The 22,258-nt window shown below is 35.1% G+C and overlaps 3 long non-coding RNA genes across 3 annotated transcripts; 2 read left to right on the top strand and 1 right to left on the bottom strand.

Moving 5' to 3' along the window:
• Window positions 1–5,253: 5,253 nt before the first annotated feature.
• LOC131333306 (uncharacterized) lies at window positions 5,254–9,059 on the bottom strand. The gene is made up of 3 exons (XR_009201772.1): window positions 8,364–9,059; window positions 8,087–8,224; window positions 5,254–6,110 (listed from the first exon to the last, which is right to left on the bottom strand). It is a non-coding gene; the product is annotated as an uncharacterized LOC131333306 (long non-coding RNA).
• A 2,848-nt stretch (window positions 9,060–11,907) lies between these two features.
• LOC131333931 (uncharacterized) lies at window positions 11,908–19,601 on the top strand. The gene is made up of 2 exons (XR_009201974.1): window positions 11,908–12,326; window positions 19,379–19,601. It is a non-coding gene; the product is annotated as an uncharacterized LOC131333931 (long non-coding RNA).
• LOC131333930 (uncharacterized) lies at window positions 15,157–17,101 on the top strand. Its single transcript, XR_009201973.1, has 2 exons — window positions 15,157–15,877; window positions 16,389–17,101. It is a non-coding gene; the product is annotated as an uncharacterized LOC131333930 (long non-coding RNA).
• Window positions 19,602–22,258: the final 2,657 nt, after the last annotated feature.

The following is a 22,258-nucleotide window of genomic DNA, read 5'->3' as shown; positions in this document are numbered from 1 at the left end:
TTTGGAGTTGGATGCTTTAACAACTTATACATATTCTTTTTTTCTTGTTTATAGATTTTTCCAAGTAAAGACGACGTGATAGCTTGGGTGCGAAAAGTCGGTCGGGAAAATGATATTGTTGTTGTCATTAAGAAATTTGGTAGTTTAATTGGTGGCAAGCTGCCAAAGTGCATTCTTAGTTGTAAAAGAAGTGAGAAGTATAGATCGACACAGAATGTAGTTGAAGGGCAATCCTTGCAAAAGAATATTGGGACAAAAAAATGCGAGTGCCCATTTGAGTTGCGAGGTATACCAATACCTCCAGGGGGTGTCATGTGGGGTGTAAAGTTGAATGTGGATTCCATGACCATGAAACAGTAAATTTTTTTCATAGGCATGAGTACCCATCAAAGTTAATACCAGAGGAGAAAGAAATTATGCACGACATGACGAACAACACCGCGTTTCGTGAAATTTTTAGTGTTTTGAAGAAAAGAAACCCGTTAAATACTAAAAGTGCTCAGAGCATTTACAACCTCAAATATACTGATAACATAGCAAAACGGGACGGTCTAAGTTCTACTCCGTTTGTCTTACGTCAACTAATAAATAAAAGATACCTGCATGAATATCTTACAAATCCACACACCAATGAAATCACAGATATTGTTTGGGTTCATCCTCAAAGCCTAGAGCTATCTGTAAACTTTCCGTCCGTATTGGTCATTGATGCCATATACAAAATCAACGAGTACCGATTACCACTATTAGAGGTTGTGGGTATGATATCCACAATGTGCACTTATTCTCTCATGCTTGCACATCTTACAAAATGAGAAGGGAGAGAACCTGACATGGGCCATGAGTACCTTAAAGAAATGGATGCTTGGAAGGGGGCATTGTTGCCATCGATGTTTGTTACAGATCGGAATTTGGCGCTTCTTAGCATCATTGAAGCATGTTTTCCCTCAGCACGTCACATCCTTTGCATTTGGCACATCAACTAGTGTATAATAAAGCACTGCAGAGGGGTCTTTGGTCCGTCGTTTAACGACTTTAACATGTCATGGCATTGCTTATTAATTCAACGACCGAAACGTCTTTCAATCAGAAGTGGAATGCCATGTGCGATGACTATAAACATCACCATAGCTCTTACAATACCTTCTCAATACATGGTTAAGGCCGTACAGAGATAGGTTTGTGGCAGCATGGACAAATACGTGTATGCACCTCGGAAGCAATTCAAGCCAGAGGTATAATCACTTTATGCATTGTTACCTTCACTAATTATGTACATTATTCTACTACACTAAAGAATATTTCTGTAACTTTCGTATTTAAACACAATTTATTATTATATTACAGGGCAGAGTTCGTATATGCGAGGCTGAAGCTACATTTGAGGGTACCATGTCATCCTTACAAAAAACTTTTGGGATAATACACAAGATGTTGGAAAATCAGTTCAGGGAGATTCAGAGGTCATTCCAGAGATCTATTAACATCCCCCGCCATTGGCAAATACATGACGAACTTTTTCAACAAGTAAGAAGTCGCATTTCATTAGAGGCAATGGAGCTCATCAATGTTCAGCTATAATGCGCTGAAGATGCATCCCCCCTCCAGTTCGGGTTGTATGATTGTACAAGAAAAATTACACACGAATTGAAATGTGAAATAGGTCCAACGGTGGGTCACGACAATGCCTCAAAGTCCACTACTCTGCTTAATGAAATAACATATAAAAATGTGAAATAGGTCTATCAGTTGAAAGCTCAGTGACTAGTCAAGCATGCTGAGGACAAAGAATACAACATGACATATGTATGAACAATTGATAACTAAGGATGACAAAGAAATTATTTCAAAAAATAAGGATCGATGGCCCAATGAATAGTATCAACAAACGAAGTAATAAATGATGTAGTCAATGACTCAACTTGTATCAACGGGATGATTCACTGATTAATGAAGTGTCATAACAACGTATGTACGACACCTGAAAGCTTTTTCCTAAGCCGGAGTAGAGTCACATGGTTAATTTTTCACTAGCTAGTCTTTTTCTTAATGAGCACTAAAATCACATTATATTTTACAAGTTTTTTCCCTAATCAATTAAGCGGCCAAAGTCATCATGATATTTCACGAGTCTTTTCTTTGAACTTTCACAAACATAAATATGGTCCCGAAGACAAAAGAGCAACGGATAAACATGCTCCCGTGCCACTGCATAGTTTCAACCGTATTGTAAAGCCAACGGATAAACATCAAGAAATTAAAAATAAAGGCAATCAGTCAATCGAAAATATTACTCATTAACTTTGTATGGCATCTTGTAAGTCCATGATCATCAATAATAAGTACGAGGACAACGAATAAACATTTATCAATCACAACAAGGAATTGCCAAGAATAGATAGACTCAAAGGGATTCCGAAGAAAGGGAACACTTACTAAACCGCTCACCTTGATCGGAACCATATATCGCAAAATGCAATGCTAGAGTGTTCTTTTAGTCTGAATATACAAAGGAAAGCGCTAAGATTAGTTAAATTTAAAATTGGAGGAAGCTATGGTACACAGGGTATACCGTATGCTTAAATTATGACAATTTGTGATTTTCCTTATGCCAATTTTTGGTTTTCTAATGCATATTTATGATTCTAGTTACGACTTGTACATTAAAATTTACCTGTTGAACAGGTCATTAGCAGGTTACCTATAATTAAAAAATATTGTTATTATGTAACCATAATTATTCGTACTGAAATCCATAATACTTGTACCCTAACCAAATATATGCGTACAATATCAAAAATTAAATAATGTTACCCACAAATGTTATAACAACACCATAAATTGACATTATCTTATCACAATGAATCGTACCAAATTTTTTTGACTCGTATGATATTCCGTAACAAAATCAAAATATGTCGTACCAGAATCAACAATTGTTATACCCAAGCCAAAAATATTTGTAAAATGCTACAAATTTTATACAATAACCACAATTATTATGACAACACCATAAATTGACGTTTCATACCTACAACGTCTCGTATAAAAAAATTCAATCAGAATGTTCAATTAACGATAGTTATAATCAATAAAATATCATACCTCAAATTCAGTAATATAACCAAATTTGTTATGACAATACCATAAATTAACGTTTTCATACCCACAACGTTTCGTATAAAAAAAATTCAATTGAAATGCTCAGTTAACGATAGTTATTATTAGCAAAATACCATACCGCAAATTCAGTAATATAACCACATTTGTTATGACAACACCATAAATTGGCGTTTTCATATCCACAACGTATCGTATAAAAAAAATTCAATTGGAATGTTCAGTAAATGATAGTTATAATTGACAAAATACAATACCACTAATTATTTTCAATTCCCGCCACATTATTTTTTCAAAATTTAAAATTTCCACCATATTATCTTAATTTTCGATTTCCTCTACACTATTTTTTCAAATTCTTATTCGTCCCTACACAATACCTCAATAATTTAAACTAAAAATGAAGTTCTCGTACAAAATTTTCATCCAAGAAATTCACCAAAAAGTAAGTATTATACACAAATTTTTGAATACAACTACAATTTCCTCTCAAAATATTAGTCTAAATCAAATTATTTTTCTACAAAATTTAATTCAAAAAATCAAAATTCCTTCGTGGAAAAATGAGAGGTCACGAAAAAAATAATTATCCAACTGTCTCAAATGCATACAATTTCAACACTAAAATGAAGTACAAAAAAATAAGTGTGAATATCAAAAAATAGAGTGTGAAAATTACTCTCCTTTTTTTAATTGGTGAAATTAATTATATTAATACCCAATCTTATTAATATTCAGGGCGGTGCACTTAACGATTGGCACTATATATTTGACACATGGATCGGTGTTAAACCTTCACGCTATGCCTACCAATCCAAATTTAATGGTGGTCCTTGGAATTAGGTCGTGAAAGTAAAATCGAAATAATTTTGTAAATTTATTGTCATTGTACTTTCTTTCAAAAAAAATTATTATAGTCGACATTTTGATTTACACTAATGACATAGGCTATAATATTGATCTATAAGTGTAGGCCCAGCACTAGGATGGAGGCATTTGAGGCCTCTGTTTTCTCAAATTTTCAGCCTGAAAATAAAGCCCTTACATACAAGAAAATATTATATAATTAATAGCCTTTAGAATTACAAATTCTCAATTGTGTACCATAGTGATAAGGTGTTAGAGTTTGGACATTTATCTAAAAGATCTGGAGTTCAAGTCTTAAACCCTTCGTTCCTTTTTTTTTTAAGAATGTTGTTATTTTTTAGAATAAATCACATAATTAGTCCTTGAAGTTTCATACTTCAACAAATCTCGTCGTTCAATTTCAATACAACATTAAAATATAATAATGCACCATCTGAGCCCCACGTAAGGCGTTTTTTTTTTTTATCAAAATCGTTTGTCTTTTACATAATATTAATTAAGTCATTCGTACCAAAAATGAAGTTGATGGCTTATAGCTAAACACTTAATTGGATGAAAAATATCATTCTATTATTCAATTTGCGTGCTGATGATGGAGCTTCCTAAACTTGATAGAGACAAAAAATTACGTAGGTGACTTAATCAACAAACATAAAAAATTCAACGGATTTGATTGTCATTATTGTGTCACAGTCGCATGGCTACATTACATTCAACTACAATAGAGGACTAGGTTTCATACCAAATATAAATTAACTGAACAATCTAAATGTCGTTAGTGTGTATATTTTTAAAATGATCGATCAGGACTGTTAGGATATTAAGTTATACAATATTTAATTTGTGATATTTTAGACATGTATCTTGTTTAGGTATAATAATTATTGATTTTGCAACGATATATTTTGATCTTGTATCTAGTATCTTTTGATCGATTTCTTTTGGTACGACACATTGTGGTAAGAAAATATCAAATTTTTGTGTTGTCATAACAATTGTGGTTATGTTGTATAATTTGTAGTATTTTACACATGAGGGAGAGGGAGGGAAAGTCAAAGAAGAGAGAACAACCTGTTACCTGCTAAGCCCTTTTTTTATTTTATTAATTGATTTAAGAAATGTGTGGTCTGGATTATTTACTTTGAAATCCAAGAGTTTAAAATCATGATGCGTACGGCACACCTCCGAATAAAGGGTGTGTACCATAGGACTACCCTTTAAAACTACTAATGAATGCTATTATTATTTATTACTACCATATAATCCTTGATCTATTCCCAGACCCCATTGCTTATATAACAGTATTTACCTTAATCTATTAAAAAAAAAGGTGTAGAAACACAACTGTATCCAGAGACATTAGGGTTAGGGTTTTTATAGCTGACTTAGTGCCAAAAGATGTTGCCATTGAGCTTGACCTTGGCGATCACTGATCGATGAAAAAACTATGTAACTGCTTGTTTCCTACTTGCATTCGTACTAGGCTCCAGCGTTGCACCAAGAAATGAAGTTCATGCATTCCAAGGCTATTGTGGAGAGAGCTTAAAGACAATGAACTATATATTGCCATAATGAGACTTGAGTTGACATCTTTTAGAGAACAGGAAAAACATCTTCAAGTGGAGAACAGAAATACTCTGAGGATTAACAAGAAGTTGGTGATAAAGAATGGAGTTCTTAAAGATGAGCAAAAAAAGACCTTGAGGGTTAACGAGGAGTTAGCCCTAGAGAATGGAATTCTTGAAGAGCAGCAAAAATATATTGCAGATAGCTAAGAAAGTCAGTTTGAAAACCCATTAAGGTTCTTAAATATTTTTGTGTGTTCATCAAGATATTTTTGCTCCTCTTTAATAAGTTCATTCTCTCTAAGGCGAACACCTTGTTATCCATCGCAATCTTCTTTTGCTCAAATGTAAAAACTACATTTTCTAACACCAACTTCTCTTTAACCTTTGGAGTCTTTTTGTGCTCCACTTCAAGATTTTTTTCCTATATAAATTCTCCAACAGATTTCAACCCAAGTCTAATGAAGGCAACATAGAGCTCCTTTTCTTTAAACTCTCTCTCATATGATGCAATAGCGTTGGAATCATGAGCTTCAATTCGTGGTGTGACGCAGGAGCCTCGTACATAAAACAAGAGGAAATACTTAGTTAGCCTTTTATCAATCAGTTACTCACTAGCAGATTGAAGGCTCCGCTATTGATCGAATCAAATCAATCAAGAAGCAAGAACCACGAGTCATCAAGGTTAGGGTTTTTATAGTTGACACAGTGCAAAACGACGTTGCCATTGAGATGGACCTCGACGATCACTAATCAATGAAAAGACTATAAAACTACTTGATTCCTTCTTGCATTCGTACTAGGCTCCAGCGTCGCACCAAGAAATGAAGCTCATGCATGCCAACGCTATTGTGGAGAGCTCAAAGACAAGGAGCTATATATTGCCATAATGCGAATTGAGTTGACATCTTTTTGAGAACAAGAAAAACATCTTAAAAGAGGAGCACAAAAAGAATCTGAAGATTAACAAGTAGTTGGTGTTAGAGAATGGAGCCCTTAAAAGAGGAGCAAATAAAGACTCTGAGGGTTAATAAAGGAATTGGTGTTAGCGGATGGAATTCTTCAAGAGGAGCAAATATATCTTGCAAATAGCCAAGGATGTCAGTTTAAGAACCTATAAAGGTTCTTAAATATCTTTGTATGTGCATATGCAAGATATGTTTGCTCATCTTTAAGAATTCCATTCTCTAAGGTCAACGCCTTGTTATGCTCCTTTTTAAAAACTACATTCTCTAACACCAACTTCACGTTAACCTTCAGCGTCTTTTTGGGCTCCACTTTAAGATTTTTTCCTATTCTCCAACTGATGTCAACTCAAGTCTAATAATGGCAACATAGAACTCCTTTTCTTTAAGCTCTCTCTCATATGCTGCAATAGCGTTGGAAGCATGAACTTCAATTCTTGGTGTGACGCAGGAGCCTCGTATGTAAAACAGGAGGAAATAGGTAGTTAGCCTTTTGTCGATCACTGACTCCCTGGCAGATTGAAGCTGGGATGGAGGCCGGCGGCGGCTGAGTGGTACAATACACGTTTTAGAAATTCTTGTAAAATTACTCGAATTTAATAATTGTCAAAATAAATTTAATCTAGTTCAAACTCAATAACATGAATAAAATAATTATAACCGTGCTGTTGTGTGTCGCATGTGAGTAATTTTTATAAGCTTTTGTTAGACTTTTTTATTCAAAAATTCATACTACTACCTTTTAATTAGTTTCGTGTCCAAAAAATACTACCTCCCCTTTTTAGTTTCTTTTGACGAGATGAACTAGAAAAAAACAAAGGTAACAAGGGAATGTTAAAAAATAAAAAATAAAAAATTAGACAAGAAGAGTAAAAAGAATTTACTAGGTTTTTAAATTTTTTTCTGAAATAGTTTATCTGAATATAATATTTAGGATTTCTGATGAACTAAAAAATTAACTATCTCTTAACAAAAAATAGAAAAATTATTCATGCATCAAGTGTTCTTTTGGTCATGGGTAAACACTACTATATACCCAGTTCAGTATTTAATACTCTTATAGGGGTGATTCGGCTTAATTTGATTATTAAATTAGTTATGGAAATTTGACTTTATTAATTTTAACTTACTATTTAGTCGTCCCCAAAAAAATTTAGAAAAGCAAAAACTGAACCGAGCTTGAAAAAGTTGAGACAAGGGAAAAGGAGACTTGGAAATGGATTTTTTTTAGTTCTCATTCAAATTTTTTTCGCATTTATTAGTTTTGCGTTGATTGTTCTGTGGATTATTGGTATATATGTCTCGACGGGATGAATATATCGAAAAAGTACAAAATTATTGTCAAAACCCAAATTCAAAAAGAATTTGGGGTTTGATAGTAATTTTTTATATTTTAGATTCCTCTCATCATGACAAAACAATGATCAAAAAAAACTCAACGGAAAACAAACGGATACGAATGTTTTTTTGAATAAGAACAAAAAAAAATAATACAAATGAATTATTTTGCCAAAACAGCAAGTTTGCCCGCTTGTATATAATAAAGATAAAGATAAAGATTGAGCATACTACCAAGCCTCCTTGACCCCATGTGGTTGGTGTGAGTATATCTCAAGATTGAGCATACCAAATGGAACTCTGATTTCATTTGGCGAGTGATGATGTGGCAGACAGCGATAGCCCCGTTGGCGTGCATATCCCCCATATCTGGAAAAACAAACAAAAAAAAATTTGATCAGACATCCACATCGATAATTATGCAATCATCTTGTATTTTGCTTACAATAGTTGAAGTTTGAAACTTAAGCCGTCCCTTTGACAAACAATAGTAATAATGTTTCCGTACCATCCTATGTCCGATCAAATTGATTTTTTTCATAGTGATTTTCTTCAAAACTCATCATGTGAAAAACAAGCGGTTCGGGTAATCAGTGCGGACATAGGACACAGAATGGAGCTAGATTGACCTATCTTATGGGCTTAGAGAAATACAACAGACCAACGAAAACGGTGGGGTGTAAAACCTACATGCTTTGCGATAGGGACGCATAGGACTTTGATATGCATGTACATCAGTTTTGAGTCATCAAAACATGCGTAATTATCCAATGGTAAGATGGTACCGGAGCGGTGCACATCTTTGAGTTTTGGATTTTCTTCAGAGGGCTCGTCGCGGGTCTAGCGTCTCTATGATCCCGCTTAGAGAAGGGTCGCTACGCTTAGTCGTCCCCTCCTCCACTCTTTCCATTAGCCAAAAAAAGAGGTAATTTAGATTGACCGAGGAACCTAGGCCTTCGATCGAACACAAGTGTTTGGAAGATAAATGGTAATTTCCTTCATGAGTTGCCATATCTATCTTATATAGGGATAGGGATTGTAAACAAACCTGCAGGAAAAATAGGAAAGTAGCTACTACAAACTAGGAGATCCTTAAGACTAGGAAAAATAGCTCCAAAATAGGATATATAACGACTACCAACAAAATAGGAGACCCGAAAGACTTGGACTCCAAATCCCTACGAAAACTATTTACTTAAAAGTTAGGACCACTAACAGATTTGTCCATTATTTAGAAAATAAAAGATAACAATACGTAAAATAATAAAAAGAGTACTATTTATCAATGATCAGTCATTTCTCAAGTCAAAAACTGATTGTGTCATTTTAAAGCCAAATTTAACGCAACAAATGGTAAAGTCATCTACGATTGATCACATCAATATATGTGTGTGTTGCTGTATTTTTATTCAAATATGTGACATGATTCAATTGATCAAATGGCTGTGATAGATTAAGGTAAAAATGATTTTGACACCATTAGAGCAACTTTCTCAAATTTCGGCTATATACCTTTGTTGTACTAGCAATTAGTCAAAAACTATCTTTTGCATGCTCGAAATGAAACTAAAAACCATTGAAGATGCTGTAATGGAATTCTGAGTACTGAAAATGCAATTTGAATTGTTTGAAACAATGACTTAAATCGATGCACGATAATAAATTTCTAAAGAGGGTGTTTAATTTCTTGGAGAGTTCCAACCTAAAATTAATTGGTAATAGGTGAAGTAGCCTCTAGAATATATTAACCAAGTTTGGATGGCTTGAATGAGCGATGTGGGACAAATCTAACAGAAGAAAAAAAAGGCCTCCATGCAAAAATGACTCCACACATTAAAAACCACCATAAAAGTTTGGAATTATTCAACAACACAAGAAAAACAAAGAAAGGAAATAAGCAAATAAGCCAAAGGGCCTTAACGTCGAGTCTGTCACTGTATATTCCAAGTGTTAGATATCAGAAAGGGATTGGCTTGGCTCCAAATCCCAAGGGGTTGGCCCGTGTACCATGCCTTGCCTAGCCCGATAGCAAGTAGTATATGTTATGGCGAGCGTTGCTTAGTCCTTTGACATGCACACATGTCGTGTCATGCCTTGTTTAGCTCAGGAATAAGCACATGTCATGTCATGTCTCGCCTAGCCCGGTGACATGCCATTATCAAATCTTGACACGTAGGGCTTTGCTCACTTCTATGGTCTCATATTCAAATAGGGATGGGGCGTACAGAGGCGGATGTGGCATGAGCCACCCCCAATTTTACACAAATTGAAGTCTATTAGGTACTTATCAGTATCCAACTTTATTTTTTTTTACAAAAATAATGAAAAACAATGATTATAAAATGAACGATTCCAATTATAAAGAGAAATAGGAGTATCTCAATATGGCTTCATTTATAGACTACAACAGAATTGAATTAACTCTTTAATATATCTCTATATCTTTAATCTAAAAACAAAGTTCGGGACCAAATCCGACTTTTAGCATTTTTCTTCATCTTCTTAGTAACAAAATGTAACAATAAAAGTGGATTACCATGTGTACGTTTTGCACAAAAAGTTCCTTGAGGTGCAAGGACTGAATATGGGCGTGTTAGGACTTGTCGCGTTCAACATAAAAGACTGGATATCCTTTTTTGACTTCGTAACCGTGAAAGCGAAAGTGTTGTGATCTTAAGGGCAAGATCAAAATGATGGTTCGTGGTTTGCCATAATGGTTGTGGATCGACTTAAATATTTCCTAACCGTGTAGGAAAGAAAGAACAACATAAAATACTTTATTATATATGGGAATAATAGAGTTGGCATACAACGAAAAGGTAACAACCTGAATTACTTGATGAAGTAATTGGATTGGACTGATTGAAAAAGTAAAGATAAGCAAACTTGCTGGAATTTTGTGTTTGAGTTTCAGCATTAGGCTTGATTGGTGTTGGAATCCTTTTTTAGTCTTGAGAATTAGTATTTATAGGCTTCAAAGGGTCTTCACAGAATTGGAGGGAGATTTCCCACCTTCACCATAGCGAGCCAAGTGTCCTTGTAACTTCCCACTTGTGCACTTCATGAAGATAACAGGTGGCTATTGGAAGTTTAAAAGAAAATCCACATATTTTCTTTTAGGATTTTGATATTTGTGTTCCACTTTTTATTGATAGCGTTCTACTTTATTCAAGAAATTACTAGTAACTTCACGTTAAAAGTGAAGCCCCATCAATAAAAGTGAAGCGCGAAAATCAATTTCATTTCTTCTATCATATCATAGGAAGTTACTAAAAGTTAATCAGAGTAATAAGCCACCTCACAACCTTCTTGGGAATTAAAGGATGATGGGCCAATGGCCAATTAATATGTACTGTATCTTCCACGAGCCCACTTTTCCTTTTATATGAGAGATTCTTCCAGAATACTAACCAACCAACATCGTCATGGGCCTTTGAAATTATTTCTTAATAATAAAGCCCAAAAAGCTTTAAGCTCCTGACCGAACTCAATAAAAAATAATCGGGTCCAATTAATATTGTCTTGGCTCATAAATTTTAGCCCAATAAATTTTTATTTTTCGGCCTAATATAATTAAATAATAATTAAATGGCCTTTCAGTATTGGTCTAGAATTTGGTGCAAAAAATAGGTGTAAACATCATGTAATACCGACACTTCCCGATTCAAATCATGGCTATGTTACAATTCATCGGGGCAGTCCATATGTAATTTGGTTTCAATTTTAATTGGGATTTCCCGCTAGTGGAAGAAAAGATTAGTCCCATTTAGGAGGCTTTCGCTAAAGAATTGTGTTTTTTTTTATTTAAAAAATCTCATTTATTAGTTTTGCGTTGATTTTATGTGGATTATTGGTTCGCTTTAATGAGAGAAATCTAAAAAAAATTATAATCAAAATCTTTAAAAGGTTACTAAAGACAAAAAACAATGCAAAACAGAAAGATTTTTTAGATTAATTTTGTCCTTACTAAAAAACCATTTATGTTTGGTCACAATTCTTTATTTTTTAGATTTCTTTTGTCAATTTTTGAATAAATAAAAAAAATGAACTCAAAAATAACAAATGCGAAAAAGGTTGATTAAGGAAAAAAAAAAACTTGAGACTCAATTATTTAACCAAAACACCCTTTATCGAGTAGATAAAAACTTCTTTACGGGGCGTCCCGTAAAGAAGATTTATGTTGCTAAATCGCGCACATTCAAAAGTATTTTGAATAGTCCGAATTGAAAATCGATTTTAACTGGTAGGTCAAACTTGAAAACATATCTTAGCTATTACTTTATTGAGTGAATGAATGGTTGAGATTGAGCGGATGGAAAACCACACCGGTACTTTTCCCTCCCTGTTTCATAGGGCAAATGGAAAACCCGTTTTTATTTCCCTCCAAAATGAGAACTAGGGCGGCATATCAGAAGTTCTCCAGAGAGCCCAGTCCTTCTAAATCCGCACAAGAAACCCTTCAAAAATCAAGGTAATGTGCCTTCACATTCTGTATAATCTTTCAAGGGATCCTAATATATGTGGGTATTGTGTTGGGAACAGTTTGTTCAATGTTGTGATTTAGGCTCCGTTTGTTTTGACGTAAAATATTTTACAACAAAAAATATTTTCATGAAAAATCTTTTACATGTAAAATAATTTTTGAACTTCTATTTGTTGGTGTTTGGTACATTCTTAAAAACAGTGCTTTGAACTTTTGTAAACAAACATTTCCATACTGGTGATCGGTTTTGGAAGAATGAAATGTGAAATGTTAGAAATTGGGTTTTGTTGGATGTGGAGATCATGTCTCCGCAACAAATTTGGATACGAATCCTTTATACCGACAGATACATGTAAACATATACAATACATAGGAGAGAGAGAGAGAGAGAGAGAGAGAGAGAGAGAGAGAGAGAGAGAGAGAGAGAGAGAGAGAGAGATAGCTAATAGGTGTATCTAGAGAGAGAATGAAACTGAAAGTTCCAATTCTTGGCAAGTGACTGTTGATTTAGTGGAAGAGAGGGTCGTGAGTAGCAATGGTAAAATAACTTACGGAGATTTCAGTGGTAAGTTAATTTACGCTGATTTGGTGTAAAATATTTTACTTGTAAAAAGTTTCCCCAACTTTTGTGCTACCAAACACCAAAAATTAGGAAAATATTTTTGCGGAAAACATTTTCACCCCAAACAAACAGAGCCTTAGTCATCTCAGTTGCAAAGTGTTGATTTTCCAGCGTTTTCTTTTTTGTTGACAAAGAGGAGTTGCAGTCAAGGGTGGAAATCCTGGTTTTGGCTTATATTCTGGATAGTTTGGTGATATTATTGGGTTAGAAAACTGGCATTTTGGGTAGACTTAAGGGTAGTTAGGGTTAAGAGTTCGTATGAATAAAATGCTTAAAGAAGAGAAAATATCTCCATTTGGAACTTGTGGAAAGTGGGAGAAAGGAAAGGAAAATGATCAAGAGGGAAATTGGTAGAAAAAATAGAGGGAGAGTTTTACCATTTTCTCTTCTCTTTTCTCTCAAACCAAACATGACAATGGGAAAATTTTTAACTTTCCCTTCTTTTCTTTTCTTTTCCCTATGTTCCAAAGTCCAAACAGAGCATTTGGCACTTTGTGGGGATGGTGGAATGTTGTGTTCCAAGGAAACGTTGAATGATTCATTTGTGCTAAACTGCTACTTGAAATGGAGGGCATATAATTTATGGAGGATTGGGAAAAGCCCCATCAAGAATTCTGTATTTTATTTATATTTTGCAGTGTATCTATTTTTCTGACTTGCATATACATGAAAACCTCAAAAAAAAAAAAAAAAAAACAGACATATCAACTTGATTGAACAGACATATCAACTTGATGGATCTTCCCGAAGATCCAGGACTACGACCTCGGATCATGGATTATCATCCCAATGACCGAGACCAAAAATCTGACAGGCATATCTTCAAAGAGGCCTGCTTTTCTATTTCCCCCCCCCCCCCCCCCCCCCCCCCCCCCCCCCCCCCCCACACCTTATTTCCCCTATTACCCCTCCCCCCTCCCTTCTCCTGCTCCCCCCCTCCGATCATTTACTTTCTTTTTTCTTTCTTTTTTCCTCTTTATTTTCTTTTGTTTCTTTTCGGCTAATTTTTTTTTCTTTTTTTTTTCTCTTTATTTCCTTTTATTTCCTTCCACTTTGAATCTTTTTTATTTTTTTATTATTTTCTTTATTTGTTTCTTTTCCCATTTAGCTCCCTTCTTATTTTTTTTTGGTTAACTCAAATTCTATTTTCAATTAAAATTGACTTTATACTCAATAAATTTATATTATTTTAATTAGTTAATTAATTAGTCTTAACAATGAATAATAAAAATAACTTGTAATGAACAATAATAAATTGAAATAAAATTTCATTTTATTATAATTGAGTACATATTGTCAAAATATTAAAATACATAAAAACACAATAGGTAACCATGCTACTAATCAAACTATTATTTCTTACGTTTAAAAAATTTGTTCTTTCTTTCTTACACAATAGGTTCAAGTCTAATTCTAAGTTTTGTAAAGTAATTGAGAGAAAAAAAAAGTGTTTCAATTGATCATGTTTATCCGATTGTTTTTTTCCCCTTTTTTTTCTTTATAGATTAAAAAATATAGTTACAAATATAAATGTTCAAATTTTCAATTCGTTTGAACCGGTGCAAAGTTGTTACTTTTCTGATCATTTCATCCTAAATGGTTATAATAAATTTTTGGCTCCAAGGCCTTTCAATGGACACCCTAAGCGAGTCTTAAAACTAAATAATGAGTCTTAAGGTGTTTGTTGAAAGGCCTTGGAGCCAAAAATTTATTACGACCATTTATGATGAAATGATCAGAAAAATAACATCTTTGCACTGGTTCAAACGAATTGAAAATTGAAACACTTATTTTCGTAACTATATTTTTTAATCTATGAAGGACAAAAAAAGAAAAATAAAACAGTCGGATAAACATGATCAATTGAAACACTTTTTTTTTCTCTCAATTACTTTATAAAGCCTAAAATTAGACTTGAACCTATTATTAAAGAGAAAAAAAATTCAAACTAGAAAAAAATAAAAGGAAATAAAAAAAATAAAAAAAAACAAACCGGAAAGAAAAGGAAAAAAAGAAAAAGAAAAGAATCAAACTGTATAAAGGAAAAAAGAAAGAAAAGGGAGAGAGAGAGAGAGAGAGAGAGAGAGAGAGAGAGAGAGAGAGAGAGAGAGAGAGAGAAGGAGGGGGGTAGTCTGGGAAAATGGTGGTGGGGCCGGGGGGGGGGGGGGGGGGGGGGGGATAGCAATTTTTTATCTTCAAAGGGGCCCTTGTAAACCTCGTAACCAGGTTTATCCTCAGAAAAGAATTGGACAATCCCTCCGACAGTTCAATCAGGCATGGTTTAATGAATGTCCTAACTGGTTAGAGTACAGCATAGCAAAAGATGCTGTGTTTTGTTTATGTTGTTTTCTTTTCAGACCAGATAATGGAGGTAAGGCGGGTGGTAGATCTTTCGTTAGTGCGGGCTTCTCATCTTGGAAGAAGAAAGGCAAGTTGCAAACTCATTTGGGAGGCCATAATAGTGCTCAAAACCAAGCATGGTCTAAATGTCTAGACTTGCTGGGCCAAAAGCAGCTTATTTAGGAGATTTCTCCTAAGCAATCAGACCATGCTCAAAATGAATTCCGAACCTTCTTGAAAGCATCAATTGATTCAGTTTGGTACGTTCTAAGGCAGGGATTTCTCTTTTGTGATCCCGATGAGAATTTGTTCAATGTAAGTAATGAAGGGTTATTTCTTGAACTGTTGAACTTTGCTGCTGACAAAAATGAACATATCAAAGCAGTACTTGCATTGGACGATGGTCCTCAAAATCTTGAATTGGCATTTGCTGATCTTCGGAAGGATATAGTGAGTGTGTGGCTGCATTTGAAACAATCAGAGAGATTATTAGGGATCTGGGTGATGGACCCTTTTCTATTTGGATTGATGAAACCCGTGACGTCTCAAAGGAGGATCAAATGGCAGTTGTGCTAAGGTATGTGGACAGAAAGGGGCAGGTGATTGAACGCTTTTTGGGTATTGGTCATGTTAAAAGTACTGGTGCTTTCTCGCGCAAGATAGCAGTGGAATGGACTAAGTATTTCTAGACCGCGTGGGCAGGGTTATGGCATGGCTGATAATTTGCGGGAATAATTAAATGGTGTCAAAATACTTTTACTTGAAGAAAATCCATGTTTATATTATGTTCACTCTTTTGCTTAGAAACTGCAATCAGCTGTTGTTGATCTGGCACCGACTAATATTGAGATAACTGTAGTCTTTTACTGTGTCTCTAGAATTGTGAATGTTGTTTCTAGATCGCGTGGGCAGGGTTATGGCATGGCTGATAATTTGCGGGAATAATTAAATGGTGTCAAAATACTTTTACTTGAAGAAAATCCATGTTTATATTATGTTCACTCTTTTGCTTAGAAACTGCAATCAGCTGTTGTTGATCTGGCACCGACTAATATTGAGATAATTGTAGTCTTTTACTGTGTCTCTAGAATTGTGAATGTTGTTGGAGCTCCATGCTAACATCAAGATATTCTTAGGGAGAAACAAGCTGCCAAAATTGTCGAGGCACTTAATATTTGAGAGCTTTCAAGTGGCCAAGGCTTAAATCAAGAGAACCGAAATGACTCTTCTGGTGATATGTGTTGTGGCTCACACTATAGTGCTTTGGTTAACTTGATCGGTATGTTCGCAGCTGTGAAGACCGAGGAAAAGCACGCAGCTTGTTGGGCGTAATGCTCACATTTGACTTTGTATTCAGTCTCTATCTGCTGAAAACAATATTGGGAATTACAAATGAGTTGTCAATGACATTGCAAACGAGGGATAGCGGTATTGTGAACGCTGTCGAATTACTTGAAGTGTCTAAAAGACGATTTCGCATGATGAGGAAAAGTGGTTGGACCTCTTTACTTGATGAGGTCTCCTCATTTTGTGTAGAACATGAAATTGACGTTCCTAATATGGTATGGCTGATCTCTTTACTGGGAAAGGGTGAAGAAAAGGTAAAGTTCAGGAAATTACGAACTTGCAATTCTACAGGGTTGAGGTATTCTGTGATGTCATAGATTTGCAGATTCAAGAACTAAATGCTCTTTCTCTTGACTCGAGCATTGAGTTGCTACTTTGTGTGGCATGTTTGAGTCCATCTAACTCGTTCTCTCGGTTTGACAAGAAAAATTTGATGCGCCTTGCTGAGTTTTATTCGAAGGACTTTTCTCCAATAGAACTCATGGTACTTGACAATCAGCATGAAACTTACATTTTGGATGTGCGCTCTAGTAATGACTTCTTAAGGCTGAATGCAATTAGTGAGCTTGGTAAAAAAATGGTGGAGAGTAGAAAAGACAATATATCCATTGGTTTACTTGCTTTTGATGTTAGCATTGGTATTATCGGTTGTGACTGCTAAGAGGGCGTTTTCTCGTATGAACATTGCGAAGAATCGGTATGCCAATGAAACGGGAGACCTATAGATGAGTGATAGGCTGGTTTTGTACCTAGAGCAAGACGTCATTGATGGAGTTGGAAACGATACCATTTCACGAAGTTTGCAAAAGCTGAAGCCTCATTGGGTCGATTGTAAAAGGTTATGTTAGGCGCTTCATTAGTCAATATTTAAGTCCTAGTCGTTCATTACCAGGTCAAAATATTTTTCTATAATTATCAATTTCGTCGTTTTGGAGGATGTGATTGGTTGCTGTCCATTGAATCAATTTCCACTCAATTGTGTTGTTAGAAGCATAGGCATTAGAATATAAATGATTCAATGACCTATTACTACTTGTTTGACTTTTGAGCGTGCGTATGCTTGTGTGTTTCAGTTTTTGTATGTATCTCTGAGAGTGGATTTGCTTGTCCTGGAAGTTGTGTAGATTTGCATAACACATATAAGAAATATGAGATTTCAATGGTAGTTCTGCTATCACATGGTTTGATTGTCTATCTATTGATCGGTTGCCCAAACTTGGTTTAATTCCTCATGTGTGTTGGTCTACATGGAAGAGTCGAAATGACTTCACATCTTCTGGTAATTTGCCTTGTGATAAGTAAGCTTTTTGTCATGCTTTCTCGATGAATGGTGATTTTTAGCAGCTGTTTACTCTGAGTTGTCTCCTCCATCCCCTAGTGCACTTGAGCCCTCTGATCTTTTTGTCTTTTGGACATCTTTTAAGGAGAAAATATAAAGGTCATTTCTGATTCTTGGTAAGATCTTCCACTATGAACTCGAAAAAATTGCAAAGATGCATATTATGCTAAGCTTCCTTGATGACTTCAACCATCGCATTGTCTTACACATACATGTACGTCATCATCTATTTCTTATGTGATTTTATTGAAGTAGAGCTTGACAAAGTTTCTTCCTATGTTTGTTACTTCTACTTGCTAAAAATTGATAGTTCATCAAAAGAGTTTTGCTTAAAAGTTCACACTTGTAGAATGACTATGTAAGTGTGTCTGCTTTTTCGCTTCGAGCGGAAAGATTTTGGTAATGCGCTCGAAATCCCCTATCAAGTTTCAGAGAACTGTACCTGGTATTGAATTAGCTGTTACATATCTATTTGGATACAACTTTTTGCTTGTTAGTAGTTTTCTATTGCCGTTCAAATTGTTCAGGGAGTTTATTCTACTAAAGGCTTTGTTGATGTGAGAGTGAAACTGCAGTATTGTTAGATTTTTGGAACTTTAATGAAGTTTTTTTAAAAGGAGCAAAAGTAGAAACTTTAGAGTAGACAAGGCAGCCCAATTTGGAAAGGAGGAAAAAGAAAAAGTAAGTTAAACACCCTTCAGTGGGGTGGGTACTTTTTGTCACAATGCTAGGAAAAAGAGTGTCTCTTTGAATCGTGTTTTACATTTGTAATCTTTCTTATGGTATTGTTGCCATGGTAAGTTTTTCCGTTCTTTGTTTCATAGAATGAATTCTAGCTTTAGTCCCTCAAACATTCGATGTGAAGTGGGACAAGATGTTTTTTCGGGCCATGTTTCGATCAACATGTGTTGGTAATTTCCTTCATCTTCCAGTCTATGGAAATTCAAGGATTTAGTTGATGGTTATATGCGAATTTTCTGTAAAGATTTCCATCATTTCATTAACCATATTCCTCATTAAAAGTGTTGCAATGAGAGCATTTAAGTATATGAAGAATCAGTTTTGTTTCCTCTCTTTCCTTTTCCCTCATTCCTATATGCAAAGGCTGAAATCTGAATATTCATCATGCAAGCCTCAGATGCGTTCCATGTGTACTATTTTGGACACATTGTTTATTCAATATTGTGCATTGCGATTTATGGAATGATCCCCTCTTCCTGTAAGATGAAAAAACTTGGTCCTCATGCTCAATGTTCTATTCCTATATCAGGTCAATGTATCATCAGGTTCTATTGCTTCTACTGTACAAACCTCAAAAGATAGTGTCATGTAACTACTTTTGTTGATGTTTGCTCATTGATTAAACACTAACTTGAAGCTTCTTATTTTCAGCGAGTCAACCACTGGCAGCACACTTGTGGTTTAGTTTGAGCAGCTACCTACTCGATAAAGGTTAGTGATTGTCATGAGGCATGTTCAATCAGCAAGATAGTTAGTCTTCCCGAGTTTGGAATTTCTGTTTATTCAAGAACTTGTGACTTGTGATGGTTGGAATATTTCATATTTTGTTCCACGAATGAATAGTAGAATAACAACCTTTTGATGTTTGGAATTACATGGTTATTTGCTGTTGGATGATGTTCACCTCAATACATTCACTCTGCTATGCATATTTATTTCTTTCGTGTGGCATGTAGAGAAAATATTCTTTACATCAAATTGGCCCCCGTGAAACTCATGATCGACAATTTCCATAGGCCAAGCCTTGGATACATGTTCAATCTTGCAACCAATGGGCATGACGCTCGTGTGTTACACGAGGGCTACCTGTGCTTGCCTTTATCATAACTTGTAGTCTTGCACTTCCTTGACTTTCTTTTATTTATGATATGATAGCTAGGTAGCTAGGCAGTGAGCATAGCCAAGAGACCCCCTTTGAGCTGGTTCTATGTTTGTGGAGGGGTTAAGGCCAACTTTGTGATCCATGTCTGGTGGTTCTTGGGTGTTCTTGGGTGGTGACTAAATTGTGAAGGTGCTTCCGACGAATCCATTTTTCTAAAGATACTGAAATGGATGATACATTTACCTTGATACTGTTCCTTGGTATTTTCTACACCATCCCTCTCATTCCATTGGTTTTGTATTTTTTTTCCTAAGCTTTCTTGGTGTGATACATTTAGTTTGACCTTTATTCATTTCTGTTGATCGGCGGAGTACCATGTTTCGTAAGCTACTCAATCCAGCAATTTTGGGAACTCCGAAAGCTGAACAATAGTCATCTCTGACAATGTCTTTGCAAACTTCAACAGAGTGTAAATAATTTAGATGTACGTATATATAGAGCATCTGCCAATATACACCCAACTTCTATGTTGATCTGCGGAGTACCATGTTCCGTAAGCTACTCAATTCAGCAACTTTTGGAACTCTGAAAGCTGAACAATAGTCATCTCTGAGAATGTCTTTGCAAACTTCAACATAACACAAATAATTCGAATGTACGTATAGAGCATCTGGCAATATGCTCCCAACTTCTATGTTGATCTGCGGGGTACCATGTTTCATAAGCTACTCAATTCATCAACTTTTGGAACTCCGAAAGCTGAACAATAGTGATCTCTGACAATGTCTTTGCAAGCTTCAACAGAACGCAAATAATTCGGATGTACGTATAGAGCATCTGGCAATATGCTCCCAACTTCTATGTTGATCTGCGGAGTACCATGTTGCGTAAGCTATTCAATTCAGCAACTTTTGGAACTCCAAAAGCTGAACAATAGTGATCTCTAACAGTGTCATTGCAAATTTCAACAGAACTCAAATAATTCGGATGTACGTATAGAGCATCTACCATTATGCTCCCAACTTCTATGTGATATAAACTTGAACCTACAAACGTTTGAGCATCTACCAATACGCTCTCAACTTCTATGTAGTATAAACTTAAATTCTGTTTTCCTATACCTCTTCATATAAATTACATGCATATGTACCCGAACAAAATCGTACGATTCCAAACCAACGAGCATGTTCGTCGGATGTAGCATGTAGGTTATCACCTAGTCTCATTAAACCGCCACAGAAAAGTCGATGGTTGATTATTGACAATGTCTTTTCCGTATAAAAATAATTAATAAAACGAAACAATTACTGTTACTCAAATGAACAGTAATGAGTATTCTGAGTATCGCTCCACAGGGATTATAAGCTTGAGTTACAGTTATTTCAATTAATTTTTATATTAATCCAAGAGAAAGATTGATTGATTGATTGGTTGTTTCTTAGAACTATTGAACGTTCTATTGAACTGTAATTAAAGGCAACAGAAAAGTAGAGCAAAGTTAATGGGAAAAAGGTCTAGTGTTTCGAATCCACTCTTTCCCTTCATAACCTAAATATGTTTCGATTAGAGGTCAACTACTCGAATCAACCAGCTCGATACCTTAGGATTGCAAGCCCTAACGATATTTCTTAAAGATAATTTATGAATTACCAATCGGCATGGATTACTTTCGCATAGCACGAATCGTCTTACTAGTACAAACTATCTCTAATCAAGCAAGGATCGTCACGACGCATCTTACGTAGTATAATCCATCCAGCCGGTTATCATAAAACAATTATATGAACGTGCATAAAATCTAAGAATTCATACACAAAATTTGATAGAAAGAATTAATATTGTAAATAAATCATTTAAGTTCATATAATTATGATTCGAATAATAAAATTTAAATCAAAACATAAAGTATTACTTAAAATTCGAGCTACGAGCTTTATCTACACCCTAGAAGAGGGGTTAGCTTAGCCGGCCATCGGAAGGAGAATATTAGATAAGATGATGTCCGTTTAGTCTCCATAGTACTACTATAGAACAAGTGAACAGCAAATTCCCTTCAATCCTTTCCTACCATAGCCGACGGGTCCAATTCCCTGGTCTTCAAAAGCTGCCGCGCGAAGTCAGTGGCAAATGTTAATCTCCGCGGCCTGAGGACGATTAGTGGGCCCAATATATTACTTTTTTGAAAAAGTTTTCTGACTCGTTCAAGGAAAAAGATACTTACTTAACTTGACAATTTTAACCCTCACTTTTCAACTAATAACAAATCCAATATTTAAGGCACCAATTTTACATGTGGCGGGCAATTTTCTCTCCAACCTGTCATTTTGCTTTTAGGATACGTACAGCCGTTCTCTTCTAGGATACGCAAGTGTATAAATGTACTGTATTTGGTACTAAATAAGGGTGAATTTGGCTTTTAAAGTTAAATA

This window comes from Rhododendron vialii, chromosome 7a, assembly GCF_030253575.1.
Source record: "Rhododendron vialii isolate Sample 1 chromosome 7a, ASM3025357v1".
NCBI lineage: Eukaryota > Viridiplantae > Streptophyta > Magnoliopsida > Ericales > Ericaceae > Rhododendron > Rhododendron vialii.
Note: the sequence above shows the minus strand (reverse complement) of the source record. Positions and strands in the feature narration are given on the sequence as shown.